At 41.4% G+C, this 25,163-nt stretch overlaps 1 protein-coding gene across 15 annotated transcripts in view; it reads left to right on the top strand.

Annotated features, from left to right (window-relative positions):
• ATP2B4 (ATPase plasma membrane Ca2+ transporting 4) overlaps positions 1–25,163 on the top strand; it is a 197,221-nt gene that overhangs the window by 45,156 nt on the left and 126,902 nt on the right. For 5 of the 15 annotated variants that reach the window (XM_078391941.1, XM_072997341.2, XM_078391938.1 and 2 more), the window contains exons 2-3: positions 13,336–13,410; positions 18,697–18,765. The exons of 4 other annotated variants lie outside the window; for them this stretch is intronic. The gene's annotated coding sequence lies outside the window, so the exon portion shown is untranslated. The remainder of the gene's footprint in view (positions 1–13,335; positions 13,411–18,696; positions 18,766–25,163) is intronic. 6 more of the 15 variants (XM_078391945.1, XM_078391940.1, XM_072997346.2 and 3 more) reach the window with 2 other exon arrangements.

Here is a 25,163-nt window from a genome sequence, read left to right as displayed (position 1 = left end):
CATTGGCAGAGACATCAGTGTGTTAACAGATCTTCAGAGAGTCGCCAATTATAATTACTGTTTGTGAAAGCAAGATTGCCTTTTAGAACTAAATTGTGTGCAGCTTCACATACTATGTTTTTTCCACACGCAGAAAAGGTTTCCCTGCACTAATCAGTGGCCCCACACAGAACAGGAGTATCCCTTTTGATAATGCTGAACTACAGCTCACATCATCCCTGATCATTGGCTCTACTACCCAGGGCTTATGGAAGTTGAAGGCCAACAATATTTAAGGTTTGGGAGGAAGATTGCAGCAAAACTATTTTCCTGGCAGTCCAGGAGTCCTAAAGAGATGTGGGTAAAGGCAGGGGATTTTACCAGAGGCTAAAGTGCATATTAAGTTTTTAAAATATTTTAGAAATACATATATTAATTGAAAATTGAATTTAGTTGGGCAATATGGGTTTTTAACTGAAAATGCTTCAGTGCATATATTGGTGGGAAATGGGGTATAGAAGACCCAAGGAGTACTGGGCACTGCTAGAAACGTCAGAAAATTAATTTCCCATATACTATAGAGAGCAAAAGCAGATTACTGGAGAATGTCACCCTATTTTTAAACAAAATCTGGGGGAGCACAGGTGCTAGGAGTCTATAAAAATGGCCTTATGATGGTTGTATGTTGCTCACCCTTATTTAGGGTGTGACATGTTCTCCAGCCTAGAATTAGGATATCATTGAGTCTAAAAATAGGCAGATATTAGCAATGTATTGTTAGCAGAAGCCATCAAAATAAAGAAAGGGCACTAAAGAGCCCATTAGTTTGAGCACATATTAGCTCTGCCAATCCACATGGCTGTAGAGACTACAGAGATAAAGAAGGAAGAATACAGGACCTGTAGAGTTCCATCATCAGGAACTTTCATGAAGACATGAATTTATCTTGCCTGTGGAATGAAAATAATCCATGGATGGATGATTTTAGATCCAGTCATAACAATTCTATATCTTTCCCACCCCACTCCACCACCACCCCACACACACGTTGGGCATGGGATCCTGACTCATTTTATTATTCAGAGGAGGTTGCAGTAAGGAAGTGGAAAAGTCAGACGGCAGGATATGGTCTTCTCCAGTGGGCGTTTGGCAGATACAGTGATAAAAGAATGCTTAAAAGGGTAATTGGACATTGCTTGCTTGAAGGAACATAAACATTCTAAGTTTCTCAAAGCCACTTCTAGGGAAGCCTTTGATCGTGCAAAGCATTTCAGAGAAAGTGTTGTGGAGCTGCATTTCAAAGGCTTTCCCCCCATAAGTACAATAAATACATCCAAAGAGTACAACGGGCTGTTTTTTATTTTGGGTGTAGTCCAGATTTGCTTTGCCCTGATCGAGCAGGGGGTTCTTAATTCCTCTCATTCCCTCCCTGGAAATGAACATACAGTCATGAAAAACTGTAATTGTGAACAAGCTTTCCTCAAGCTGGTGCCCTTCAGATATTTGGGTTACAACCCCATCAGTCGTAGCACTTAACTGTGCCCACTGGGGCTTATGGCCCAGTCATGTTGGAAAACATTTGTCTGGTGCCAGGCTGTAGATTTTGATCAATTTCTCTAAAACAAGAGGATGTGCAACACGTTGTGTGATTCGCACTGGGATAGTGGCGTGTCATCAAAACAGATGGTTTTCTCTCCAGCAGTGATTTTTTTGGGACTAGTGACCATGCTGTTTCTAGGGTTCTGGGAGCTCTAGTTTAAAAGGTTACTTTTTCAGTTTTGGAGATGCTCCTTGTTATGCTTTGGACTTTGTACTTCTGACTGAGTCTGGAGAGCTTTCACTTGGCATTCATCCAAAGGTGGCTTTTTTAAAAAAAGGTTGGTGGCACAGACCCATTTGCCAAAGAGCAGAAGTCTCCAATTTAATGAAGCTTCCAGAGCCTCACCATCTCCTGGCTACTGCAGCAGTTGCTGGGTCACAGCTATTAGTGGGAGGAAATGACATGGCCTATTTTAAGCCCCTAAGAATGTTTAGAGAGGAATCCCCCTTGCCGTGCTGCCAGAAATAACTGAAGTGTGTTTGTAGGCTGGCAATGGTGATTCCTTCATAAATCCACCTCTTTTCCCCATTGTCTTTCCTGCCCTACTATTTGGCCCCTTAGCAGGATTTTATTTTCAGTCTATTCCACACTGTGTGTGAAAACTGTGCTAATGTTTGAAGTACAGTAGTGTGAAGAACAGATATCCCTCCCTTACCTATGAAGCAAAGTTACATTAGGGAGCTTCTGATGTAGTTTTAAGGCAGATGTGAGCAACTTCAGAAGATCCAGGAGTCAGTTTTCTGCCACCAGTGTGCTCTGATGTCTTCATGGATCACTGAAAATATGGGAAGATTTGAAAAATTACAAAAAAGGATGGCTCCTGGTCTAAGCAATATTTTTTTTCTAGTGTAAAGTGTGTATTAAGAGCCAACCATGGGGGAAGGTGTGGAGAGATTTTGAGCAGCTCACAATTGTTCTTTGCAATGAATCACTTGAAGAGTGTAGTTTATATGGCACTTAACTGCAAGGGTGGAGTAAGAGCTCAAGATCTGTGCAAAGTTCAAAAATAGGTGAGCAAATGGAAAGTCATGTACAAGGTTCTGCAGTTGACTTTTCAAAGTGACCTTATTAGATCTATCACACAGTATCATAGGTTGTACTGCCTCTTGAGGTCACAGGTCTGGAAGTCCCTATTTTCATCTTCATTTCTCACCAGTGCAGGTCCTATTATTATTATTATTATTATTATTATTATTATTATTATTATTATTATTATTATTATTATTATTATTATTATTATTATTATTATTATTAGTGACAGAGTGTGATTCCAGGAGCATTACCATGGCAGTGCTAAAGGGCACAATCATAGCAAGAATAAGGATGGGGCAACAATGTAGCTATAAGACACCTAGATGGAAAGAAACTCAGCTGGTATATTGGTTTATGGCAGTATGAAGAAAAACAATGTTTTATGGGCAACAGTTAAAGTGACTTGTTTCATTGTATCATGTTTATCTGGTTGTTAGTCACCACAATAGCATTTTACGTATATTGAATGTGGCAAGTTATAACTCAACTAAGCCAATATTAAATATCAGTTTGTTGTCTATTCAAACAAAAGTATAGGAAGACGAGATTTTTGCTCTTTTCCTCTGTCTGGCTTTCACATGCTTAGGTATGCAGGTATATTTGCTAATGAGAAATATTAAATCTAGATCTTTGAAAAGTTAGTTTTTGGACCATCATGCCTCTCATGTTTGCTGGTAGATTATGTGTGCTGTTTATATACCTGCCTTAGCCATAGTGCTTAAAGCACCCTCTAGATGGTTTGCAATTTAATTATGCAAGCTGTACATTGGCCCCCTCCTCCAGCGAGCTGAATGCTTTGTTTACTGACTTTGGAATGGTGGAAGCCGGAGTGAATCTCAAGCTGGCTATCTGGATTGAACCCAGGTTGTGAGCAGAGTGTTGGCAGCAGTACTGCAGTTTAACTACTGTGAGACTCCTCCTGAATTATAGTCCAGAAAAGTACACACACACACACACAAATATGGAGAACATGAAAACTAGCATATTCTAAGAAAATATGGAAATGGTGAGACTCTTCTCTTTCAAAAGTTCTTCCTTAGTTATACTGGGTTATTGCACTGCCCTGCCCCACCCTTGTAAGTGAAAATGATCATTATCTTCCTGCGTTCTGCTGGAGTGCCTGCACAATGGTTTTGAAGTATGCCAAAACTGGAGAGAGGAAATGCCTGTAAAAAGTAGCAATGGGTCCCAAGCCCTAGAAAGATACGGGTATGTGGTGCATATGTGGTAGAGTCAGCGTAGGTGACGGGGGAATAAAATTGTAGGACCAACTGCTAATTGTAGAAAGGAGAAGACCTAAAGATCCTCAAGTCCAGGGAGGGAGCACCACTGGCCATTCAAATGTTGTTAGACTTAATCTCCCATTAGCTACAGACAGATGGTCAGTGACTTGAGACAATGGGAACTTTAGTCCATCAACCATCTTGGGAGGACATAAATTCCCCACCCCATTTTTTTCTGCTTCCTTCAACCTGTGTTGAAGATCATACCTTTTTAATGGAGAAATCACTTTCAAGATTATGCTGATCATTATCTGCTCTGAAGTGAGATGGATGTGGATGAAGTTGCCTGCATCCTTGAACAGAATCAGCAGGGATGGAAGTACATCATGTTTTGGTGTTCAAAGAGACTTCAACTCCTATTGGCACTGTAGTTGATTAGGCTGTCTGGGAATAATAGAAGTTATAGTCCATTATAACAAGAGGACACTGGGTTGAAGAAGACGGCTGTAGCTTTTTGAGGGGAGAGTGAGTTCCTAGTACAGTATCAACAAAATCAGTCTATAGTGAATTAGGATTTCCCTGGTGACCTTAGACATCCATAGAAGGGCTTGCTTGAGTCTCCTTGACCCTGTCATGAGAGAATGAGACTACAGGTTCCAGTGGACATCTCCTCTCTCCCTCAAGTGAAAGAGTTTACTCCCCTGGTTGTCAGCCTTCCCATCCTTCTCCCCTCCCTCTTTTTTGTGTGTGCTCACTCCTTTCTTCCAATTCATTAGCGATAGGTAGCTTGGACTGGATACAAGAAATCTCCCTTTGCTGTGTCCCTTGTGTTCCCAGAGGCCAGGTCCTCAACCGTCTAGCTTCAAAAGGAAGGGAGGCTTTCCCCAAAACAGTCCTTATCCCCTGTGAGCCGCCAGAAGCATGAAGACGGCCCCACGTGGAGGCTTTGTAGAAATTCCTCAGGGTGAAACCCATCTGCTAAGCTGGAGGGAAATCTCTTTGTTTGGGAGCAGGAGCCTGCTGCTGTCAGTGGCAGCAAGACAAACCCTTTGGGAGGAGGGGGAGGAGGGAACACCTCGGAGCTTGACACGACTCCAGCTTTATACTCTAAAAGGAAATAAAGAAGTACCCAGTCTGTTCAGTCTCTCTTTCTCTCTCCGTGAGAGCACAGGACTGGAAGCCAGAGAGTCTTGTTATAAACTGTTACACTAAAAGGTTTCCTTAAATATAAATAAACAAATAAAAATCCAGAGTTCCCTGTATATACTTCACAAAAGCCTGGCGATAAAGATTTAAAATAGTTTCTTTTCCAGGTGGTCATCACTAGACAAAGGCAATAGGGTTCGGGTTTTCTTTGAGTTCCACACATCTAGGGTTTTGTACTTGGCTTTTGTTTTCAGGTGAGAAGAGATGCGATGTAACTATGACAGAACTGTCCCATTCTGTTTATGTCAGTACTGGCCCCATATAAAGTTTGGTGAAGGAGAAGAAGAGCTAAATCTTTGTAACTAAAACAGATTACCTGCACAGCTCTTGTGCCTGTCCTTCTACCATCAACCCAACCCAACCCCTTTAGGTATATTATTTTAGTAGCAAGTATACTTGCCTTCAGTTGGGTTAGAAATACATTAGCACTCTCAATCACCCCATGCCAGTGCTCTGTCTCTCTTCTTTCTCTGCCCCAGTAGCCCCCAAGGCTGGTCTTTTTTCTCTCCCCCCCCCCCCACGATTACTTAGTCCTGTCCTTACTTCCACAGAAATAGAGAAATCCCACATCTGCTCGCACCATTATTATTTGAAGACTTTGATTCCCATTCAACCAGTGCCTACATTTAAAGTAACAGTAATTTGAGGCTGTAGTTGCTTGTAAGATTTATATGCATTACAGCATATAACCATGCAAGACAATATTTTTTGAAATATTGATCACAATACTGATCGTGTAGTAAATTTTTTTAAAAAAAATTGACAGAAGCATTGTGGACAACAGACTAACTATGTGGTTGGGAGGGAAGGGATCTCACAACTGAAATGTATCCAACATGTTTTATAGAATAACTATGATCTGGCTTTGGAAATATAATCCATTTAAGTTGGGAAATCAGTAGTATCCATGCAAACTGTCGTGAATACTATTGCTGTTTTGGAGATCTTTTGAGACAAGCAAGCAAGCAAAATTTTAGAACATTGTATCTAGCTTCACCTGAGTAAAAATCCATTAGTTCCTCCTTCCCCTTCTAACTCCTTCCCTAAAGCTAATCATTTTTCAATCTGGTCTAGTAGTCTCCATGTCATATTTTGTGTTTCTAGTACCTACAGAGGCTCCCAGCCAACATGGCCAGTTGAACTGCAAAGCATCCAGTCAATGACCTCAACAGAATTGCAAAATTCCATGTTTCTTGCTCTTCCCATTTTGGAGATCTTTGGAGACAAACAAACACACAAGCCTTCTGCTACAGGAAATCAATAGCATTCAATTATTCACTGGGACTTGGTTTTCTATCATAGACATGTACACATAAGTAAAACTTAATTGTTGCTGCTGTTACATGATTTGTGGCCACTAGCACAAGCATGTCATTAACGGTCTGTAGAGAAAACATTGATATAAACCCATATTTGATTTCAAAGTTGTCCGAATAAGAGTAGAATAAACTTTTGAAAGGATGATTGGTGACTTTTCCAAAGGCATATGGTGTGTATGGTACTCCAGTGTCCTCTTGATCAGAAGGCTAAACTTGCTGCCCCAAATGGCTTTCTTTGAACTATTTTGGCTTTATAAACACTGGTTTTCAAAGAAAGATACCTACAAGAGATTAAAAGACCACACTGTGCCTTGCTTGGATGTCTTTAGCTACAAGCCATTTCTTTTTTTCCACTAAACACTGTGAAAAGTCTAAATCACCCTTCGCCCTTGCTATTTCTTTACTATCCTAGACAGTGCTTCACAGATGAGTCAGCTTTTATGTGTTCGTGATACCCATGTGATCTCTTAAGTGTATCTGGGCAGCATATGTTGCTAGGTTTGAATAGGCTGTGTACTTTCTTGGCTCTACGTTTCTGCAGCTGAAAGATTTTTTTTGTGATAGTTCATGAAGAGCCAAAGGCAGACATCCTGTAATTCAGCTGCAAAAGACTGATATCTGCAGAATCATTCCATATTTACACCGGTTTTACAGGGGTGTTCAACATGGTAATCAAATGGCTACCCTTAAAGCCTCTCCAAACACACAGTTCTTGTCAACACAAGCATTTCCATCTGTCCCCTTTGGGATGTTGTCTGGTAGAAAGATGAAGAGGTCTTGCCAAGTGATTTGGCTTTAGCTGTTTGTTAAATGGTCTGGGAAGTGTGTTTGAACTATTGTTCTTTTCTCTGTCCACTTTGTGTCTTCTTTGTCTCTTTCTAAGCCTTCAGACATCTGTTGCCTCTTTGAATTCTCATACATGAGCCATTTCACTGTATTGGTTGGATAATGATGCACGATCCTGTTTGATGATATGAATTTAATGTCCACGAAGGCTGTGATATAGAGAACAATTGGACTAGGACTGCTGACAGGGATTTCTGCCTCTAAAGTCCCATTAGGTTTGCATTTTTTAATAAATCACCAAGTTTGGGGATAACATTACTTTTTCCCCAGATGACTGTTTCCCCTTTCTCATAAAACCATTTTCTGGTTGTTTCCCAGCTAGTGTATTTGCCCCTCTCCCTTTTAAGGACTGGAAATCTCTCTTTGGCAGTAAGTACTTTAAGGAGCTGGTATTTTGGGTCTCATTTAGAGATGGAACTTTCAGAATTTGGGACTTCCACTCCTAGTATTCGGCCAGAACCCTTCTCCTCTGCCAGAATTATGGGAGTGAAAACCCTCAATCCAGAAAGAGTTAAAGCAGTCCTCTTGACCTCCCTGCCATTCCTCCTCTGCTGATTCCTTAAAGGATAAGAAAAGCTCCCCACTGCTCTGTGGATGTCTCAAGGATATCTGCATCTTGTGAAGGTCCATGGGAGGATGAGTTCTGACACTCATTACACTGTATAGAGGCAGCTGCTGAACTACCTTTTTCATGGACCTTTGCAAGTCACCCAATTTTAACTCTGAATCCATCCACTGGTGCTGTGTAGCCCTTAATAGATTATCCTCAATGGAATGTGGCCCTTACCAGGGTGAACTGTTCCCCACACCTGGCCTGAGAATATCTAGTATGTTGATTCTAGAGTTGAGATTTGAACCAACAGTTTTCCAGCTCAAAGCTCTGCCCTACACAGTATTGCTGTCCTCAATCATGCTTGGTGAACAATTTGTTTAACAAATAATCATTTATGCTGAAGTAGATGGGGAGAAGTAGTGGAATGATTATAGTCTTCTGTCTGAATGCAGTTGGAGCTTTTCAAAAGTTATTTTTTGCTTTGTTTTGTTCTCATTAACTCTCCATGTTGAGGGTGAGACTAAGGGCAAAAGAGGTCACACCACTGGCTATGAATCGTAATCTTGGAGCTGCTTTCCATGCAAGCAAGATGGCTGGGGTTCCTGTTTTCACAGTTCGGGCAATGTCCAACTCAACATTAGATATGTTGAGTTATTAGATATTAAACAGATTTTGTCTGTTTGTCATGTTCAGAGCTGGTCCCTGTGGTTTTTTACTCTTCTAGTAAAATTATTAGGTTTACTCAGCCTGCTGAGCCTCTTCTGTTCTGCCTTCAAGGGGACCTATCCCTCTGTGGGTGGGTGGGTGGGTGGGTGTGGCATTTAACAGTATTATTAGCCAAGGCAGTGGAAATAGTGCTGTCCTTCTGAGCTCAGGATAAGAACTGACAGGCTGCTTGTACTAAATTGCTTACATGAAGCTTTGGGCAGGAACTACAGTGACTTTATGGTGAAACGTATGCCGTGTTTTACAGGATTTAATCCTTGACTATTCCAATTAAGCAGCAGGTGGTAGGGGAAAAATACCTGCCTCAGACCTTGGAATGCTGCTGCCAGTTTGAACAGAGCAACCTTGACAAGTGTTAGACTACATCTCCTGTTGGGTCATACACCTGGATGGCGAAGCCTGCATTTAACGTATGCTATTCTATATCCCAAACAAAATATGATAGGAGAACCACGATGAGACCTGCTAGTTACTTCATTTTCACTTAAAATTAGTTCTGCTTTTTTGTCCAGAGCAGCTTAGAACAGGAATGTGGGCCTTAAGCCTTACTTTGTGTTGTTCATTGATTTAAAGAACCTGCATAGCCCTGTAAGAGTAACAGTGCCTTTAGATTTTTCTCAGTAGAGCAAGCAGAAGCTTTTATGGAGTTTGCAATTTAATTGGGTTTTGCAATCTCATTTAGAGTGCACAAAGGGCATGGGAAAAAAGAAGGTATTCCTCCTTTCCCCATACATCTACCATTTATAAACTAGAACAGGTGTTTTTAAGAGAACATAAAATCTCAAGAGATCCAGTCATAAATCTTCCATACCATGCTATGGTTATAGGTTTAGTATAAAGCAGTATCTTGCCTTCCTCTACATTTCTGCTGCATGTTGTTCTTTATGGTGTCCAGATCAAGGTGTGACAACCGTGACTTCTAACTTCACTGGCAAGGGGATAGCAGCAGCCAGAAACGACCCAAGGTTGGTGCAGGATCCCCATAACCTGACATTCTGTATGTCCTACTTCTGTTTTGACTGTCTGGAGCACGGGCTATCACCAGTGGAATGAAGCTGAGTACATTGGCTTCTGCACTTTTTATGGCATATCCCTAATCTGTTCACTCATTCTTCAGTCTCAGTGTTTTCTGTATGTGCATGACACTCTCTCCCTAGATGTTGAGCTGGATAAACTCATTGGCAAAGCAGCTACCATGTTCTCTAGACTCGCAAAGAGAGTATGGCTTAATAAGAAGCTGACGGCATATACCAAGATCCAGGTCTGTAGAGCCTGTGTCCTGAGCTCATTCCTGTACTGCAGTGAGTCCTGGACCCTTCGTGCACGGCAGGAGAGGGAGCTAAACACATTCCATATGTGTTGTCTCTGATGCATTTTTGGTATCACCTGGCAGGACAAGGTTCGAAATAGAGTAGTCCTAGAACAAGCTGGAATTTTTAGCATGTATACATTATTGAAACAGCGATGTCTACGTTGGCTTGGGCATGTTGTGAGAATGGCTGATGGTCAGATTCCAAAAGATCTCCTGTATGGAGAATTAGTGCAGGGAAATCTCCCCAGAAGGAGGCCACAGCTGCAATACAAGGATATCTGCAAGCGGGATCTGAAGGTCTTAGGAATGGACCTCAACGGATGGGAAACGTTGACATCTGAGCGTTCAGCCTGGAGGCAGGCGGTGCATTGTGGCCTGTCCCAATTTGAAGAGACCTTTGTCCAGCAGGCCGAGGAAGAGAGGCAGTCCCGAAAGCAGCAAAATCAGGGAGCTGGATAGGGGACAGATTGTATTTGTCTTCAGTGTGGAAGGGATTGTCACTCTCGAATTGGCCTTATCAGCCACACTAGACGCTGTTCCAAGTCCTCCATACAGAGCACATTACCATAGTCTCTTGAGACTGAAGGATGCCTACACATGTGCATGGTTTCCGATCCCATTTGCTGTGTTTGGGTTTGGAGAGTGTGTGTGTATGTGTGTGGTGATGGTTGACAATTAAATGCAAGTACCGTTGGGGATTTAAAGGATTCATGTTGTGGTTTTTTAACACTATTGTGTTCCATGTGTTGCGAAGGAAAATAGTGTAGCAAGGAGTCATCTACATTTCTAAATTTGCAACTAGCCAGTACAGCTTGGAACCACGATTGTGCAGGATTTGAAATTGTCCAGACAATTTCCACAGATTGAATAGGCTCCCTCCCACATTGTTCTGATGATAGAATGTAAGAGGGCGAAGTGGTGTGATTTTGATAGAGGGGGAGGGACAGCATGTGTAGTCCCTTTTAGTGTCATGCTAAAACCAAGAGGGGATAAATGCCTGCAAATGGCTTAATCCTATAATTCAAAGCTTCCTCTTTGCACATTAATTCATGGTAAAGCTTTCTGTTTAACATGTTGAACAGTGGCAAGGAAACCTTTGGCTCTCCAGATATTTTGAACATCATGTCCCAAAAGTCCCAGTCAGCATGGCCAGCAATAAGGGATTCTGGGAGCTTTAGTTACAAAAATCTGGAAGACCAAAGGCTCCCAAGTCCTTTTTTAATTATTACTTTCCTTTCTTTACCCCATCCCCAAGATTTACACTCTTCTAAAAAGTTTGTAATAAGTACATAGTGTCTTCTACTTTTGAGGGAAAAATTAGCTGCCTAAGGAGTGGTTTCTGACCAGTAACCTCATTGCATTGAAGGAAGCAATAAAAAGAGCTGAATCTTACAAACAGGAAATTTTAAATTAACTTTGGAAAGGACAGTCTGCTGACCATGACCTGTGGGTATGCATTGTAGAATGGCCTGAATCATGGGGAAAGACCTTGATGGATAATATAATGGTATATGCTGTGTAGAAACTCTCATTAAATTTCACTTCTAGGTAATTTCAGCAAAGCAATATCTCAGCAATGCAAATAGGCTATGAACTTTTAAGGGAGAGCAACAATTTTTCTATTACTGTAATAACACAAAGATATTGGATTATATGCCCTAGTTCAAATGCAGTTCTGAAGCATATTTTAGCCATTTGATGAGAGGGATTCTGAGCAGCTCTTAAATGTGTATGTTGTGCTTTCCACTCATCCTCCAACACGAGAAATCTGTTTAAGTTTTTCTTCAGTCTTTGTTGAATCACAACTTGTTCTGTCATATAAAACAACAAACATAAATGTTAACTAAGACTCGTTTGGGACAAAACAACTTCAAACCATACAGGTTATGGAATTTGGCTTACTGAAACAAATCACATTTAAAAGTAACCAATGTTTATGTAATATGTTAAATTGTGATTAATGAAAATTGCAAGTGAAATCTTTTAGTCTCCTCCTTTGCATCTATATTGGTGGAGAAGTGAGAAACCAAGTTGGAGATTAATCTAGTATTATTTTTCTTATGATAAATTGTTGATTATCTTCAAGGCCAAATATTGTCTCTGTATACCAAATTTTAACTTTGACTCTGCTGTGGAAATACTTTAATAATTAAGGATCTCCATCAACAGATGAGTAAAACAATTTTGAGTGGGAGGTATCCAATTTTACAGTGGGTGGGCTCTTCAGAATGCACACCTGTTGCAAAGCTCAGCTTCTGGAGTACATGTTCCATCTGGGCCCATACATACAAGAACATCCACTGTGAATACTAAACATCTATTCCACACTCCCTGGGATAGTACCTACTGACAGAAAATTCTTTTTCCACCCAGTCATTTTCTTCTTTGGTCCCAAGAGACTTGTATCGATCGATCGATCGATCGATCGATCTATCTATCTATCTATCTATCTATCTATCTATCTATCTATCTATCTATCTATCTATCTATCTATCTATCTATCTATCTATCTATCTATCTATCTATCTATCTATCTATCTATCTATCTATCTATCTATCTAATCTATCTATCTATCTATCTATCTATCTATCTATCTATCTATCTATCTATCTATCTATCTATCTATCTATCTATCTATCTATCTATCTATCTATCTATCTATCTATCTGTCTGTCTATCTGTCTGTCTGTCTGTCTGTCTGTCTGTCTGTCTGTCTGTCTGTCTGTCTGTCTGTCTGTCTGTCTGTCTGTCTGTCTGTCTATCTATCTATCTATCTATCTATCTATCTATCTATCTATCTATCTATCTATCTATCTATCTATCTATCTATCCTACACACAGTTTTCTGCACTCCCATTACTTCTCATATATATACTTCTCATATATATATATATATGGGAGTGCAGAAAACTGTGTTGTCCCATTTCCTGGTTTTCTGCATTACCTCATTCTGGAGGCTGAAACAGTTGTTTAGATTACAATACTGTAGACTTCAGAAATCCCTAGAAATAATCTCTTGCACAAACACATGCAGGGGAGGAAGTTTCTCTCTGTCCAACCGTGGAAAGAAATGGATGTGTGTGTGGTGCCAGGGAAGGGAAGTGGTTCATTGAGATCTATGTAGCAATGGTTTTGTCTTTGGGTAATAGGCCTGGGAATGGAACCCACAGTTTCAGCAAATTGCTCTGTTCCCTCCCCCACCCCACATTATCTTTCTGGTAAATGGTCAATTGCACCAGAATTTGCTCCAGATATTGCGTCAGTGGAAGAAAAGTTCAGGTGCTCTCTGATATGGGTGTTTACAGAATGACCCTCTCCACCTGTCTTCATGTACCTTCTTACACTATTGTTTCAATGCTGTCCCCATCTTTTACTCCTAGCGATGCCAAGGGATAAAGAAGTAAGCCTTTGGATGATTTATATGAGACCCAGGGAAAGACATAACAATGCCTTAGATGGAAAAGTTTGCCATAACAGTCATCAAAGATCCCCACAACTCTCTTACGCTTTTCTCACAACTCTTCTCCTTGCTTTACAGAATAGCTGCCAAAGGGAAAGTACTTTGAGGTACTAAACTTGCTGCTGCTTCAGTAGTGGAACAGTAATCTACAAGGTTGGTTTTTCATTTCAGTTTGTTCATTTTCTGCCCCTGAACACATTTCCAGTAAAATAGGTAGGGGGTAGCTTAATCTCTGTTGGCATTTAAAGAGATTGATTTTGTTTGGGGCACTGAGAACTTGTTTGGGGCGCTGAGAAAATACATAAATTTCCCCCTGATGCAAGACCATCTCAGCTGATTTCCATATTCAGGTGGATTTGCACATGCCTTACCTAGGAAGCATTTCCAGTTTCTGTTACAAAGACCCTGATTCCCAGTAGCTTCTTCTTTAAAATCCCAATTCCCTTGTGCTATAATATGTGCTCTGGAAAATATTCTGCGTAAAAAATAAAATTCTAAAACATTTTTTTCTTTTTCATTATGTATTATCTTCTTTATAAAATATCACTGTGTGTGTGTGTGCGCGCGCACACACATGAGCGAGACTATTTCTCAGGCACTTTGAAACTGGTAGGATTCCAAAGAAAGTGTCACTTCTTTCTTCCCCCCTACAAATTCCTTATGAATTTGAGTTCATTGCTTTCATAAAACACACTCACGTTGTGTGTTGATGTATTGGGTCCTCATTATTCTCTCCTGCTAAGCTCTGAGAGTGCCTGCTGTTTACTGGCATCAGATTCTGGGCAAAATTATAGCTTTGCAATTTGTTTCTTTGGCTCAGAAAACTACTTATTGGACAGAGCAGAAAAGAAGGCCTAACCTTTTGTCTCTTTCTGTCATTATTTGGGTCGTGTTACATATTGTAGGTGAGGATTAATCTGGGATCATGCCATGATCGGAAACCTTTGGCCTTTACAGACAATCAATTTACTGAGCAACAGATGTGCATTTGCTGCTCACTTGTTCTGCAAATCCTGTAGGAATGTCACATTTGACCAGTACAGCATATGGAGTCAGATAACATTAAAGTCAAAGGACCACTGAAGAAAATATCCTGCCATGTTTCTTGGGTGGGGGGAACACACACCCTTGCACTAAGTCTGAAGAACTGCATCAGTGGTGCTCTGTTTACCATGGTGGAAAAGAAAGAAAGATACGTTGATTCTGTGAACAGGATTTCAGCTATTAAGAATTAACATCAATTAGGGTTTAACGTGTTAAAATCTTCAGTAGTCAAAATATACACTCTGCTGGGGGTTCATATATGTGTGTACTCTTCCTTGCTGGCTTCCACTGTCTCATGGAGAGTTTAGTTTGTGAAAGGCTGTAAGAAATTTGTATTTGGAGCAAAACCAGCCTGTGATCTCAAGTGAAGAATTAGGCTAGGATAATTGGCAATCGTGCCTTGAGTACACTATAAAACCTCCACAGACATTGTGCTCCATGCAGTTTCTAGCTTGCAGTGGTGCAAGCTAGATTTTGCCCTGTTCAAAGCAGTGAGGATTTCCACTTGCATAACTGGGTATAACCACCCATGTAAATGATGGGGATGAGGAACCATGCATTAAAAGAGGCAGTTCATGTCTTATATTAGCTTTGTAGTAAGAACAGAATCCTGTGACACTTCTAATAATGAATACATACAGTGGGGTCTTGACTTGAGAACTTAATCCGTATTGGAAGGCGGTTCTCAAGTCAAAAAGTTCTCAGGTCAAATCTGCATTTCCCATAGGAATGCATTGAAAACCATTTGATCTGTATCTGCACTTTTCCGTCCATAGAAACTAATGGGAAGCTGCTATTCTGCCTTCGACCACTAGAGGGGGATATTTTGTTTCTTTTTTTCTTAGGTCAAGAAAGGTTCAGGGAAGGCAGGGAAAATACAGTCCAGGCAGTACCAGGCAGTCTGAAGACTGTCTCCCAATCCACTCTCTAAACGCTGGGAGGAGTGAGGAAGCAGACAGGCACCCTTTTCACTGGCCAACAGTTAACTGAAAGTTCACATTTTGCACTTTCCCTGCCTCCCATGTGGTTTTTTTCAATTCTTAACTCAAATCTAAGTATGTAAGTCAAGTCAATATTTTCCTATGAGAGTGGTTCTTAAGTCAAAATGTTCTTAACTCAAGCCCCACTGTATATTAAATATTAAACTTGAAGTTTGTTCTCTCCTCTGGAAAATTCTCCAGCAATAGCTGTGCTTAGAGAAGGGCACGGCATGAAAGAAGAAATGAGGGAGTGAAAGTTCAGGGCTCACTTTAACTTATTGCTGTCATATTAAGCGATGGTCTGAATGTGTCTGGCTACAGCCAAACCAGCTTTCTGCTCTGTATGATCCTAGTATTTTGGACTATTGTTTCTGTCCAGTATTAGCTAGACTGTTGGACTGAGATATGGGAGATTGATAATTGAGTTCCCATTGACTTATAAAACTTGTTGGGTGGAAGCCCATGGCCTGAAATGTTGATTTGGGGTTGCCTCAGTATAAGGAGGGAGGCTATCAGAATTCAAAGAAACATTAGTGAAGCGTCATATTTGTAAATGATAGCAGGTAAAATCCTGTTGACATTTATAGAGCGCAATACCCACCCACCCCCAGTCACTGTGCTCCATGCAATGCCATATTGCCCTCTTCAGGGAAGTGAGGATTTCCACTTTCCTAAATGGGTAGTGAATATATCCACTTACACAAAAGGTGTGAATTAGGAACCAAACTTTCGTTTACACACACAGTTAAACAAGTTCCCAGCCTTTATTAATTTTAAATAATAATAATAATAATAATAATAATAATAATAATAATAATAATAATAATAATAATAATAATAATAATAATAATAATAATAATAATAATAATAATAATAATAATAATAATAATAATAAAAGTACAGAAAAAGTATGGAAGACTTTGTCATCTAAATAAGAATTCTGCACATGTCTGAGGTATCTGATCTGAAATAATTGCTTATTTGTTGTTGTTTTTTCCTCCCCAAGTCAGACACTGTTTGGGGGATTCTAAGCTTTGGATTGCTGGCTTTTTAGCCTTTGCTGCCAATATCCATTTCTATTTTTGTTTTCTCCTTTCACTATAGTGAACCTGCAGCCTTCTCCCTGTTGTTTCCTCTTTGGAAATTGCAGGCTTGGTTTTTGTTAGGAGAGGAGCAACCATTGTAGAATTGCTGGTCTAGAGGAAAAATCCAGGAGGACATTTTGCCTGGTCTTTCCTCTTGTTGGAAGAGAGGCAGGTCATTTAGAGAAAGAGCTGGGTGCTGCTTTGGTTGTTTGCATGGAGCCAATAATATGTGGGAAGTGATTTCAGACTTTAGCTATGGCAAAATTTAATTAGTGAGCTAACAGTTATGTTTGCATTGCTGAGTCAGATTGGCATCAGTGACTGAATAATTTTTAGTCTCTGGGGTCGAGGGAGAGCTGTGGAAGCACAGCCAGTGAGTCCAGGCAAGGTTCCAGAATGATAAGTCTGTTGGGAAGCAGTGGTCTCTTCAGTGGTAGCTTCATTGATCTCAACTGTCTAGCAGCTTGACAGGAAGGGGTTGGGAATCTGCTGGCAGGTTTTCAGCTAGTTGACCAGACTTGTTTGTTTTTGATACATGCCCTTCCATGTGATTACATCCTGCATGGAAGCAGTGCCTCCTGTATCTATCCATCCTGACAGAAATAAAATAATTCAGGCAAATTCCCTCCCATAGACACCAGATGTCTTGCCCCATTGCCTGCAAGTGCCTGATTTGACTTTTCTTCTCTGCTTTTTTGTGTTGTTCCAAAGCAAACCAAAGAAATGAATATGTGAGTACCAAAACATTTGCAACTGCAACAGTTTTCTGAGAGAAAGGTTGCATTTTCTGACAGAATTGCAAGGGTGCCAATATTTTTGGCCATGACCGTACATCCTTTTTATCAATGTGGTCTACCTTGCTGGATTGTTGTATAAATAGGTAAAGTGGGAAAGAAGAGAGTACAGTGGTGCCTCGCTTGACGAGGATAATCCGTTGCAGCAAAATTGCTGTAGAACGAAATACTCGTCAAGCGAAATGAAAAAGCCAATTGAAATGCATTGAAAACTGGTTCAATGCATTCCAGTGGGCGAAATACCTCAGCATCCAGCAAAGATCCTCCATAGGGCGGCCATTTTCTGGTGCCTGTAATGTGAGGAATCTGTCCTAAAACACAGCAGGAAGCCATTTTGCACAGCGGGCGGGCATTTTGAAGACTGTAAAGATCGTCGTTAAGTGAAAAATCGGTTCCCAAAGCAGGGAACCGATCGTCGTAAAGCGTTTTTCCCTATTAAAACATTGTTTTGCTATTGCAAAAGTGATCGCAAAAACTTCATCATAAAGCGATTTCCTCGTCTAACAAGGTAATCGTCAATCGTGTTGCCTTTTGTTCATTGAGAAAGAAATATGTAAAAACCACATCCCTACAAACACATGCATATACATGCATTTCAAACCTCACAATGCAGAAGCCTCAACACAAACAGATTTCTAGAATAAAGCTGGAATGTTGTGTGAGATGCAGTGTGGTGGCTTCACATTTTTATACTGTAGTGAACAGACGATAAATGCTACACAGACGCAGCATTTACAAGCAGAATAATTGCTCATCCTTGCTTTCGAAAGTGAATAGATGTTCTCAGGCTGTATTCGACATTAGCTCTTCCTACTTAGGTGATTACATACATGCCTACATGGAGCCAGCACGAGAACACTAACTGAAGCATCAATAACTTAGTATGCATCATACTTCTGACTCCAAAGGTTCATATGGCAGAAGCAGTTGCCGACTAGAGGAGGCATTGGCAAAAGAGCCCATGCTGGGTGGAGCATTGCACTGTTGCTTTTTCCAGTTTTCCATCACCACCAATAAATGTTCTGAGAGGGAGCGAATGGTGCACTTAAGTGTGCTTCCTATGGTAACAGCTCACCCTTCCCGTTACCGCCTCTCAAGTTGCAGCTTGTCAAAGGAGCTTATGGCTGGCAGGGAGGTGTGTAGGAGTCAGCGCCATGTGGGAGGCTGGGAATTTTAATTTGATCTGTTTCCTAGCTGCCTTTGTTCCTCCCTTTTCATGCTTTTGCTTTTGATGGCAACAGAGGGTGGTGATGGTTCTGAGGTGCAATGAGTACAGTGGGAAACAGATTAGCCAGGTGGTACTATTGTTTCTGATGGGACAGGGAGGAGGGAATGTGAAAAAAGTCTGTGTGAATTACTTGTAGCTTCCCTATCTGAACAATGCTGCAGGAGTGTTTTCTGTGGTTCCTGCAAAGTTAATATTAGGGTTTAGACACTGGGCTCGGGAGAGGGTACTGCAGAACACTTGGTTTAATTTAGCTCTTCCAGCTGACCCACCACTATGCCATTCTAAACATGATCTTTTCCTGATTTCAGAAACTAAGCAAATTTGAGGCTGATCAGTACTTGGATGGGAGACCACTGGGGAATGCCAAAAATCTCCAGGTAGGACAAAGAAAAGAATCATGCATAAACCCCAGAGAGCTGCTGCCAGTCATGAGTATTGTTCTAAATGGGAATCAGTGGTCTAGTACTTCTTCTGTTGCTTGTGGGTTGTATTTGGCAACATTTAATGTCAGTATTTTATACTGGGAGATGCTCTATAAATAGTGATTTGTAGCACTTTGGAGTACACCTGTAGTGGTTTGCCATCATACTGCGTACAAAGGAAAGTATCTTCAGTCAAATTAGGAGGATGGAAGCAAAAGATCCTCCACCCCCCATCAAAGGGTATGGAAAAGATGTACTTTTGCCCAGTGATCAAAAGAAGAATGGAGAGGAGTTAGAAATGGATGCCCCAGTCATTTTAAGTGCTGGCTGCAAAGAAGAGGGAACTGTTTGGTCCTCCTAGATTGCATCACATGTGTAGCTCCTGCCCTTCCTAAGTCATATCCTTGTAATAGAGATATCAAGCTCTTTTCTAGGTGGGAAGAGGAAACCCAAAATTTTCTGCTGAGTGCCTGTTGGAATGGATTTCCTGGTTTATAAGCAGCAGCTGGTAGAAAAAGAGACCGAGCATGGTGCACTTCTTATGGGACTTCTGAGGTCCAGATACAAGCTCCCTTTGGCCCATGAAATTCTGTGGGTTGGGCTGATCACTGTCTTTTAGCCTTGCTTACCTCGCAGGGTTGTTGTGATAATCAAATGGGCAAGAGTGGAGCTGGAACAGAAACAGAAACTTTCTGTGTTTTTTCAGACTGCTTACAGGAGTGGTTGTCATAAAGCTGGCTCATATTTATAATCCCCAAGACATGCTTTTAAGGCATGTGTAAATATGCTAATCGTTATCCCTGTTGTGGTAAGAGAAAGAGCTCATTGCAGTGCAACCTAGGAAAGGAATCAGTAAGGCAGACTTTCTCAACCAGCTGTTCTGGAGCCCATCATGAAAATCACTGGATGTCCCTGGCCAGTCTCTGTGTCTCAGCCTGTCCTTCCTCAAAGGGCTTTAGGCAGGTGATGCTTCCAGAAGATCTTGGGCTTATGAAAGCAATTCCAGAATATCGTTTTGTTTCGTTTAGTCGTGTCCAACTCTTCATGGCCCCATGGACGAGAGCACGCCAGGCCCTCCTGTCTTCCACTGCTTCCCGTAGTTGTGTCAATTTCATGTTGGTTGCTTCATAGACACTGTCCAGCCATCTCATCCTCTGTCGTCTCCTTCTCCTCTTGCCGTCACACTTTCCTAACATCAAGGTCTTTTCCAAGGAGTCTTCTCTTCTCATGAGTTGGCCAAAGTATTGGAGCCTCAGCTTCAGGATCTGTCCTTCCAGTGAGCCCAGAATATAAATATAGCTAATAAATAAAATACTTGTGGTGCTCTGTATAATTTCCACTTATATGCAGTTGAATTCAGGATATGAGGAAGAAATGGTGTTCTTAGGCAGCCCTGTCTTTGTCAAATAGACATTTTGAGATCTGAATTAATCTTTCCCCCCTCCCCCTTGTCTCTTTCTGCCCTCCATGTTTTTGGTAAACATCCCACTCACTTGCTTGGTGCTCCCCTCTGAGCGGGAAATGCCACAAGCAGCATTTCCATTTCCCATTGTGATTTCCTTTGAGGAGGCTGGACCTCCTCTCTGGGCCTTGTTTCCCTCACTTTTGTGCTTCGAGAACTGAGTATGACAGGCTGTTATTAAAATGCGCACACACAGTGTGGTGTGAGGAGGAAGTGCTGCCTGTCTCAGGATTGCAGGTGGAGAGTTTTTAACTTCAGTTGTGAAGGTAAACAGGCTGGAGTGGGCAAACTCGTGCATGTCTTTCCCCCCCTTTCCTGCCCACTGAGCCAGAGGAGCTTGCACATTGGTTGGGTGATGCCTTGTGGCTAAAGCACTGCGACTGTGGAACCACTTAAATATATTGGTTTTTCTCCCTTTAAAAAAAAACTTGGTGCAAAAGGAATGGATTAGAAGAGGAAGGCTTCTCTACCCTTTCTTACTTCAGCCAGCCCACCCCCCTTCCCTTTTCAATTATTTTGCCAAGATAAATTTCTGTCCAAAGCTGTAATCTCTGATATGCAGCTTTATAAACTAACTGCTTATGGCAGGGTTTCAGTGGCCTCTTATTAAGCTCTGGGGTAAAGGGCATGCAGAGCAAAGAAAATATTAGCTTGCTGCATTTTCTTCCACATTTTACTGTGTGTATGGCAGGGGTACGCCTGTGCATATGCACAACCTGGGGCCTTAAAGGTGTAGAAATAGCAGTCTGTTACAGCAGCATGGCAATCACTGGTTTTAACCCAGAGTTTGACATTTCTGGGGTTGAGAGTAGGAACTCAGGTGCCTATTTGCGGGAAGGTAAGTTAAATATAACCTTATAAGGAAACACTGAAAGAATTGAGCATGTTTAGTAGACATGGGGATGAATATAAAAATGAATCAGCATATTCATTAAATATCCCTGATTCATCAGATATTCGTTGCTTCATATTCATAGGGTCCAGAGATCCCAATGGATACAAAGCAACGAATATAACCCTTTTATATTCGTCCTTTCATTCCCTATCTGCTTATGCCCTCGCGGATCAGCTGTTCCTTGGTGGTATAAGCAGAGATGGGGGTTCTCTTTGGACGGCTTGCTAAAGCTTGCCCAAAGGAAATCCCATCCCTGAGGCTGGGGAATGGCTTGGTTCCCCTTTCCTCCTCTTCCTATGCCCACGTGGCATAAGAAGAAGAGGGAAGGGATCCCCTAGCTGCTGCAGGATTGCTTTGATCCCTGCTTTCCCTCCTATTGCTATTTCCCACGGGTCTTAGCAAGAGGAGGGGGAAAGGAATCAAAGCAATCCTGCAGCGCAACTGTACAATCGCTTCCATCCCTGCTTTCCCTTCCTCTTGTTATGCCCTATGGGCCAAAAAAAAAAAAAAGAGGACCAGACAAGTTTGACAAATTGATTTGTTTTTTGTTGTGTCACTGAGGGGCAGTTCATGGGTCGTCAATATTGACAACCCATGAACCAAGATGAAGTGCCATTTTGGGGCTTTGTCCCTATCTCTAATGTTTAGCCTTGAGAAAAGAAGACTGAAGGGAGATATGATAGCACTTTTCAAATATCTGAAAGGCTGTCATACTGAGGATGGGCAAGATCAGTTCTCAGTCATCCCAGAGTGCAGGACACGCAACAATGGGCTCAAGTTACAGGAAGCCAGATTTCGATTGAATATCAGGAAAAACATCCTAACTGTTAGAGCAGTAAAACAGTGGAACCAATTACATTGAGAAGTAGTGAGTTCTGCAGCACTGGAGGCATTGAAGAGAAACTTAGACAACCACCTGGAAGATATCCTTTGATTTAGATTCCTGCACAGAGCAGGGTGTTGGACTTGATGGCCTTGTAGGACCCTTCCAACTCCTTGATTATATGATTCTAAAATAAATCTTTCACTGAGCCTCGTGGCGCAGTGGTTAAACTGCTGTACTGCAGCTAAAACTGCTCATGACCTGGGGTTCAAATCCCAGGTAGCCGGCTCAAGGTTGACTCAGCCTTCTATCCTTCCGAGGTCAGTAAAATGAGTACCCAGCTCGCTGGGGGGGGGGCAATGTGTAGCCTGCATAATTAAATTGTAAACCGCCCAGAGAGTGCTTGAAGCGCTATGGGGCGGTATATAAGCAGCACGCTTTGCTTTGCATTGGAACCTTGTCTGTCTGTCTCTGTCTGTCTGTCTCTTTCTCTCTATCTCCCTCCCTCCCATCTCAGGAAGGGCATAGAGAACCTTCTTCCTCCAGGAGTGCAGCTGAGAAATGAAAACACATTTCATGCTATTGTCCTGGTTGTTTCTGAGTATTCTATACATCAGTGGTGCAGAAGACTGTACCAGTCTTTTCCTTGTATGTGGCAGCAGCATAGTTGAGTGAGAAACCCAGAGGTAAAAGAGGCAATGGCCTCAAGGCACTTCTCAGTATCTTACTCAGCTGAACCTGGAGCACCAATGCAGAAATAGCACAATAATAAGGGATTAACAGGAAGAAAAGGAGAGAGGGAATTTTCTCAGGATGAGGGTGGATAAAAATCAATGTTTTCTTTTGATCGTTGATTTAAATCAAGATAATCTGATTTTTCCAAAAATTAAAGTTGTGCTTTAAATCAAAATCTACCCACCTCGTTCCCCTTCCATGCCTCTTCTAGTTTTTCCTGTCTTTCTTGGATCCATGTGCTGCTTCCCGCTGTACTAATCCAAACAAAGCTCTGGGTTCTAAGTTAATTATCCCTAGTAACGATAAGGCTGCTGAAGATTATCCACTGCTATATATTCAGAAGGTCGACTCAGATTTTGATGCATGCCACTTCCTTATATTTATATTTATACTGAGGCAATATCGTTCTTAGGAAGTAACATGCATTTCAATATGCCAAAGCAACACTGACACAAATCTTCAAACTCAACAGCATATGAAACTGGGGATACAGTAGTAGTGGTGGTTTGTATTGATGTACTGCCCCACAGTGCTAGAGCACTCTCTTGGCTATTTAGTTATGCAAAACAGCACTTTGCCCCCTAATAAGTTGGGTACTCATTTTACCACCCATGGAATGTTTGCAAGTTGGTTCCTAGTTCTCTCCTTAGTTTACTGCCTGACTGTTGCTGTCCAGCAGGTAAATATCACAGGGATGTTCACAAGCAGATCCTGATGTCATAATACATAAGGAGGGAATTCTTTTATATGAAGTCAGACTCAAACCATTGGTCTGTCAATCCAACTCAATATGCTCAACACTGATGGGTGGCAATCCTCCAGGTTTCACAGAGAGAACTTTCCAACCTGGAGATACCAGAACTGAACTTGGGAACATCCATGGAAAGTGTGTGCTCTGTCACTGAGATCTGATTCATCTTCATTCTTTCTTGCTTCTCACTGGTTGATTGTCAAAAGTAGAGATGTGCATATTTGTGCTGTTGGACTATACCTCACAGAATTCCAGGAAGCTGTAGTCTATATTTTCTGGGGGATCCTGGAAGTTGTAGACCAAAACTCAAACATGTCACTGATTGAAACTGTACTATTTCTGAACATGAAAGTCATCCTTCTGCCTATCACAGCTAGTATTCCTTCAGATCTGTGCTTCTAAAAGCCATTTACTCCTGTACCTATCATCACATCCTTTGGCCATGAATTCTACAAGCTAACTGTGCTTTGGTTACCAACACCAGTTGCTTGCAGCTGAGCATCTGCCTCCAGTGTCTCCGATTTTTATCCTACAGGGATTGTGGCATTTCTGTCAGTGTAGTTTTAAAATAATTAGACGAGTGCCAATTTCATGTCATCATCATTATTCATGTCAGTTTTGTTCCTGAGACAGGCTTGGACAATGAGTCTCTGGAGTAAAATAGACATGAAATTAACATGCATTTCAATATGCCAAAGCAACATTGACACAGATCTTCAAACTCCAGGGTTTACTCCGTCGTGGAAAAATCATGTCGAGAGCACCCCTGAGGCTGTTTTGATTTTAAGTGATGCTGTTGAAGCCTTTGAAGGGAGAGATGGGAATAATAAGGTTGGTAAAAATCTGATGCCACAAATCTTTCCTATATATGTGCAGAGCTCTCATCACAACACCTTGAGTCAATGGATTTTCCCAACTTAACACCTCTTCTAGACAGGTGTGTGTATATATAACCTGAATGGTGCACTGACTTTCCTTTTTCTTTCTTTCTTTTTTGAACCAAAGAAATCTTGAGACATTTGTCATGCAGTATCCGTGCAATCCCTGCATGCCCTTCTTTGCACTACCTGCAATGAATGAATGAGATTGAGCCAGAGAGACCAGTGGTGTCAACACTGCTGCCTCGACTTGGTGTTCTTGTATCCAGAAATAACTTCAAGATCTAGCACTTAACACATCTACTCTCCCTGCTCCCTCAACTGCATTCTCTGTGGTGTTTAGCTTCAGTTTTTTTCTTTTCCCTCTTTCTGACAAAATAACTTCTGTAGAGGTGAGTCAACCCTTCTTGGCACTCAAATGTGCCCTGGTGTTAATTAAAAGGTGTGATCGGAGCCTTGTAATCACTCTGTATAAAACACCATGATTTGCACTGGGGAGGAAAGTATCATTACTGAAAGCTTCTCATTTATTTAAACAAGAAGAAGAAAAAAAGAAGACTGTCTGGAAGGTTTATCATTTTGTATGTGCTGCGTCCACTCAGTGTCCCTTGTTTGTTCTCCCCAGACACTCAGGTCCACCCTCTGGATGCGTTTACTCTTTTTACGCTGCCATTGGTGGATCTAGTCCACACTATACCAAATATATGTAACTCTGATGCATGATGCCAGTACAACAGGTTTATCGATCTTTTAGTTGGTAAATCACATATGTAAATCACAAATGTTCTTTTATTACTGTTTAAGATCTC

This window comes from Pogona vitticeps, chromosome 4 (assembly GCF_051106095.1).
Source record: "Pogona vitticeps strain Pit_001003342236 chromosome 4, PviZW2.1, whole genome shotgun sequence".
Lineage (NCBI taxonomy): Eukaryota > Metazoa > Chordata > Lepidosauria > Squamata > Agamidae > Pogona > Pogona vitticeps.
This window is presented reverse-complemented; position numbering and strand designations above follow the sequence as displayed.